This window comes from Chiloscyllium plagiosum, chromosome 5 (genome assembly GCF_004010195.1).
Source record: "Chiloscyllium plagiosum isolate BGI_BamShark_2017 chromosome 5, ASM401019v2, whole genome shotgun sequence".
NCBI classification, from domain to species: domain Eukaryota; kingdom Metazoa; phylum Chordata; class Chondrichthyes; order Orectolobiformes; family Hemiscylliidae; genus Chiloscyllium; species Chiloscyllium plagiosum.
Window position 1 is genome coordinate 28,267,785 of NC_057714.1, and position 6,129 is coordinate 28,273,913.

At 42.2% G+C, this 6,129-nt stretch overlaps 1 protein-coding gene across 1 annotated transcript in view; it reads left to right on the top strand.

The window, feature by feature from the left end:
• The first annotated feature begins 1,060 nt into the window (after positions 1-1,060).
• The window catches only part of abcb5 (ATP-binding cassette, sub-family B (MDR/TAP), member 5), a 116,923-nt gene continuing 111,854 nt past the window's right edge, over positions 1,061-6,129 (top strand). Inside the window, exon 1 of the mRNA XM_043689797.1 lies at positions 1,061-1,157. The gene's annotated coding sequence lies outside the window, so the exon portion shown is untranslated. The remainder of the gene's footprint in view (positions 1,158-6,129) is intronic.

The window sequence follows — 6,129 nt, forward strand, 5'->3', positions numbered from 1 at the left end:
CAGTTCAGGCAGCATCCGAGGAGCAGTGAAATCGAAGTTTTGGGCAATAAAGGCAGTGATCCTGGAGCGTGGAGGGATAAGCTCGAGGAGGGTGGGGGTAGGGAGAAAGTAGCATAGAGTACAATGGGTGAGTGCGGGAGGGGATGAAGGTGATAGGTCAGGGAGGAGAGGGTGGAGTGGATAGGTGGAAAAGGAGATAGGCAGGTAGGACAAGTCCGGACTTTCGAAATCGACGTTTTGGGCAAAAATGGGTCAAATGGCCTACTCCTGCTTCTATCACTATGGTATTGTAGAAATTATTTCATATTACCTGTTCATGTTTGTTGGATCCCAATTCTGTTTGGAACACAACTTATTCAAGCTTCTCATCTTTTATAAAGTACCCTATTTAATATATTTTTAGATCTAAAGTGAATGAGCTCAGATTTGTCTACTTTAAAGTCTATTTTGCCCATTCACTTAATCAATATTGCTTTGTAATGTTGCATTTCATCTACATGAGTTAAAATGCCACCTATCTTTGTGTCATCAGTAATTTTGGTTATGTGGCTTTTTAATCCCATCATCTAAATTATTAATGAATATAGAAAATATTTGAGGCCCTAATACCAATTCTTGTGGGACAATACCAGTAGCGTCCTGCTAATTGAACGACCTGCTCATTATCCCCACTTCCATCTTTGTCTCAACTAATTTCCTAACCAGGGCAGCAATTTGCTTTAAATTTAGACAAGTCTTTCATGAGGAATGAAATCATATTCTTTCGAGAACATCATATAATTAAAATACATTTTACTATGTCCATTAGTTTAGGGCCTTCGGGGAATTGGAATAGATTTGTAAGGCATGGCTCATATTTTTTAAAAATGTGGTTCTTGTTAATCAGCTGAAGATTAACAATAGACTTTGATTATTTCTTGAGAAAAGAGGGTAGGCCAACTGTTCTATGATTCTATGATTTCCCTGTCTCTCTTTCCAATTAATAGGTGGTCATGTACAACTCTCCAAACCAATGTTCCAGGAACAACAGAAGATTCTAGGTTCGGGTACATGCAACATTTTCAGCAATTTCTTTTAAAACCTTGGAATGGGAATCATCTGGTCCTGCTACTTTGTCACTCTTTAGTGCCAGTATTTGCTTTATTGCTGTTATTTTGGTAAGTCTCTACGCCTTCATTATTAATTAATTAACTAATAATTTCTATGATTTCCAGCATGCTGTACTGTAATAACAAGCAATGGAGAAGTATCATGTCCTTATTTCACTGAAGTCAGAAAACCTCTGTGGGCTTCGATGGGGACTACTCCCCTCAGAGATTTGAGACATGGCAGCCTTTTTGCTGCACATGCAGTGTGTTTGCCATTTATGCTGCTGGCACAGGGAGTAGTTGAGGGCTTGACATAGTGTACTGCCATGTAGCAAGATATATACTCCTTTGACTGAGGACTGCTGACCAGCAAAGCAAATTGCCTGTTTCTGTGACTGCACTGTTTGGCACAGCATGGGAAAGCAAGGCAAGGCAAGCAAGATAAGGAAGGTGGGCATGCAGGTAGGCGCTAAGTGAGTGAGCACTAAGAGAACAAGTGAACAGCCCAGAGATGCAGATTGCACGCTGGGTGCCTCTTCCTGCCCTCCCTGCTGTGGCCTTTTAAAGCTAATTGCTGGTGTGTCCTGCAAAACAAGGTTGTGGTGTCTGTGCACTCTGCCAGTGCAACGAAGCAGTAGTTGTGAGGGGTTCTCAGACAACAGAAGCAAGTCCATGGAGGGGGAGTGTGTTCAGCTCATGCCTGACGATCGTGCCCTGGGATATTGTTGCCACGTGACCAACATGAAGGTGCTGCAGAGCAAGCAGTGATCTGAATCTGCCAGGTACCAGCTCTGGCTTCCTCGTCGATGTTTCCTGACATCAAGCTTGTTTGGTAAGGTGGGAGTCTGAATATTAATGAGGGAAGTTGTGTCATTAACAGGGCAGCTAACAAGAGTTAAGCCCCGTCAATTGGGGACTATTGATAATCTCACCAGATTGCTTGTGAAAAGCGTAAAAAAATGAAATGAGATGACCTCATTGCCAGGAGGGATTTGCTGCACTTGTCACCCAGTCCTAACAGATCTCACCATGACCCACGTCACTCCGACCTCGATAAGAGTCCACCCATAATGTCATTAATCTTCTAATCTTGTGCTCTGGTGGACTTCATTCCAGCATTGTTTTAGTGAAGCACAGACAGTATGCTGCCCTCTCATTAGAGAGAGATGACTGGTGGTGGTTTAACCTGAGGGGCAGCCCAACTGAGGTAAGAGGAGAATTTGAGAAGGAGAATCCTTCTAATGCTGATTTGTTAGATCCTGAAATGTCTTGTTTCAACATCTTTTAACAATTAAATGAAACTACAACAATTAAGAAAGAATATATTATCAAATGAAAAATTGAGAAATATGCGGCATTTTACAACCTCTTGTGGTAGTGAAGACCCTGCATTCAAACACAAGCTTTGTTGAATGAATTAATCTTTGTTGGTACAGAGTTTAAGGTGTTGAAACTAGTTTCATACCACTGGGTTATGGAGAAGCCTCTCATTTAATTTGACTGCTGCTCTTTTTAACAGGAACCCTGTTCAAATTCTATGTGAGTATTCAAAAAGGATGAGAATGCAGGTAGCAGTGAAGTAACTGCAATCAAATAACTACATTGCATTCATAGTTAATGTTCACAGATTTACCAATGAACTGGTCGGTGAGGTATTAGAAGACTGTTGCTACTATTAAAACTGTATCTGAGCAAATAATTAACTCTTCAGATCAGATAGGAGACAACTGGGGAAAAAAAACATCAGTCCCAAGTAACAAGTACCTTGTCTATCTGCACGTGTGTGATCCAGGTATGAGGCCTCACAGTGGCAAATGAAGTTCAAAACAATTGAGTTACACAGCATTATTTACTACTGCACTCACCAGTGGCATGGCTGTGTGATAGGAGCATATTCTATGATTAGGAAACAAATTGCAGTTGAGCAAAATTTTTACATGCTGTTTCCAGCAAAATCCTAATTATAAGGATTTACATGTATGTTACACTAAGCACACAAAAAACACAGGAAACTACAAATATTTACTGCCAGCTGATAGGTCTCATCGCTATCAATGTGGAAACAAATTTAGCCCACCAGAGCAATGATAGTTGTCTGAACACTGGGATTGACAACTTGATCACATAGTGATAGAGATTCCTTCATGAGAAGACATACTGGAGTCTGGTCCTAGCAGATGAAATGAACTCCGCAAGGTGACAAGCGAGTGGGAAACAGTCCAGCTGGAGTATTTGACCCCATTATGAATATTGGGGCCCTTTGAAATTGTGATTGTGATGGTAAGGAGGGGCTTCTGATGTTGTGTGAGAAAGAACAGAAAATTTCAGAATGACTGTGGTGTTTTAACTCAATCATTTAATGATCGTTTTACTTAATGGTTTGGTGTCACATGCATGCCAGTTGATGTGGTGATGACTTAAAAACACTGCTGCCCCAGGTTTTATAGCACCTTTTCTTAAAAGAATGAGGTAAAAGCCAGACACTCAATAACATTATTTTGGTGAACGTGACTGTCAGGATGGATGAATTGCAATATGTGCGAGCTGTGAGATATATGTGTCAGGTTCACACCAGTATCACTGTGAGGTGCGGTGAAGTATGTGAATGTGAGACATGCGTATTGTTTATGAAATAAAGTTAGGTGATTACTTGAGGTAGATGGAATTTGAGCAATTTGTCAGGGTATTGGAACAATTAATAATATATGACAAGATTCCACATGGCTCTATTCCTGATGAAGGGCTTTTGCCTGAAACGTCGACTTTCCTGTTCCTCAGATGCTGCCTGACCTGTTGTGCTTTTAGAACATAGAACAGAGAACATTACAGCGCAGTACAGGCCCTTCGGCCCTCGATGTTGCACCGCTCTGTCATACTAATATGAAGCCCATCCCATCTACACTATTCCATGTACGTCCATAGGCCTGTCCAATGACGACTTAAATGCACTTAAACTTGGCAAATCTACTACCGTTGCAGGCAATTGTACACAATACTCCAAGTGTGGCCGTACCAGAGCTTTGTACAGCTGCAGCATAACCTCCTGGTTCCAGAACTCAATCCCTCTTTCATAAAGGCCAAAACACTGTATGCCTTCTTAACAACCCTGTCAATCTGGGTGGCAACTTTCAGGGATCTGTGTACATGGACAGCGAGATCTCCCTGCTCATCTGCGCGCCCAAGAATCTTACCATTAGCCTCGTACTTTGCATTCCAATTACTCCATCCAAAGTGTATCACCTCACACTTGTCCACATTAAACTCCACTTGCCATCTCTCAGCCCAGCTCTGCATCCTATCTATGTCTCTCTGCAACCTACTACATCCTTCATCACTATCCACAACTCCATCGACCTTAGTGTTGTCTGCAAATTTACTAACCCACCCTTCTAATCCCTCATCCAGGTCATTTATAAAAATAACAAACAGCAGTGGACCCAACACCAACCCTTGCGGTACGCCGCTAGTAACTAGACACCAAGATGAACATGTTCCATCAACTGCAACCCTCTGTTTTCTTTCAGCAAGCCGATTACTGATCCAAACTGCTATGACTCCCACAATCCTATTCCTCCGCATTTTGTATAATAACCTACTGTGGGGAACCTTATCGAACGCCTTGCTGAAATCCATATACACCACATCAACCGGTTTACTCTCATCTACCTGTTTGGTCACTTTGTCAAAAAACTCAATAAGATTTGTTAGGCACGACCTACCCTTCATAAACCGTGCTGACTGTCCCTGATCAGATTATTCTTTTCTAGATGGTCATAAATCCTATCTCTTATAACCTTTTCCAACACTTTACCAACAACTGAAGTGAGACTCACTGGTCTGTAATTACCAGTGTTGTCTCTACGACCCTTTTTGAACAAAGGAACCACATTTGCTACCCTCCAGTTCTCAGGCACTATTCCTGTAGACAATGATGATTTGAAGATCAATGCCAAAGGCTCAGCAATCTCTTCCCTTGCTTCCCAGAGGATCCTAGGATAGATCCCATCCGGCCCACGGGACTTGTCTATTTTCACACTCTGCAGTATTTCTAATACCTCTTCCTTATGAACCTCAATCTCTTCTAGTCTAGATGCAAGTATCTCTGTATCTTCCTCGCCAACATTTTCCTTTTCTATAGTGAACACTGTCGAAAAATATTTATTTAGTGCCTCCCCTATCTCCTCTGCTCCACACAACTTCCCACTATTATCCTTGATAGGCCCTAATTTAACACTCGTCATTCTTTTATTCCTGACATGTCGATGGAAAGCCTTGGGGTTAACCCTGATCCTATCCGCCAACAACTTCTCATGTCTCCTGGCTCTTCTGAGCTCTCTTTTTAGGTATTTCCTGACTTCCTTGTAACCCTCAAGCGCCCTAATTGAGTTTTCACATTTTGTCCTAACATAAGCTTTCTTCTTCTTGACCGGGGATTCCACTTCCTTAGTAAACCACAGCTCACGCGTTCTACATCTTCCTCCCTGCCTGACAGGTGCATACTCATCTAGGACACACAGGAGCTTTTCCTTGAATAAGCTCCACATTTTTAATGTGCTCATTCCCTGCAGTTTCCTTCCCCATTCTAGGCTTCCTAAATCTTTCCTAATTGCATCATAATTTCCCTTCCCCCAGCTGTAACTCTTGCTCGGTGGAGTACACCTATTCTTTTTCATCACTAAAGTAAACCTGACAGAATTGTGATCGCTGTCTCCAAAGTGCTCACCTATTTCCAAATCTAACACCTGGCCAGGCTCGTTACCCAGTACTAAATCTAAAGTGGCTTCGCCCCTTGTTGGCCTGTCTACATACTGTGTCAGGAAGCCCTCCTACACACACTGGACAAAAACTAACCCATCCATAGTACTCGTACTGTAGTGATCCCAGTCAATATTTGGATAGTTGAAGTCCCCCATGACAACTACCCTGCCTCTCTCACTCCTATCGAGAATCATCTTTGCTAACCTTTCTTCTACATCTCTGGGACTATTCGGCGGCCTATAGAAAACTCCCAGCATGGTGACTTCTCCTTTCCTGTTTCTAA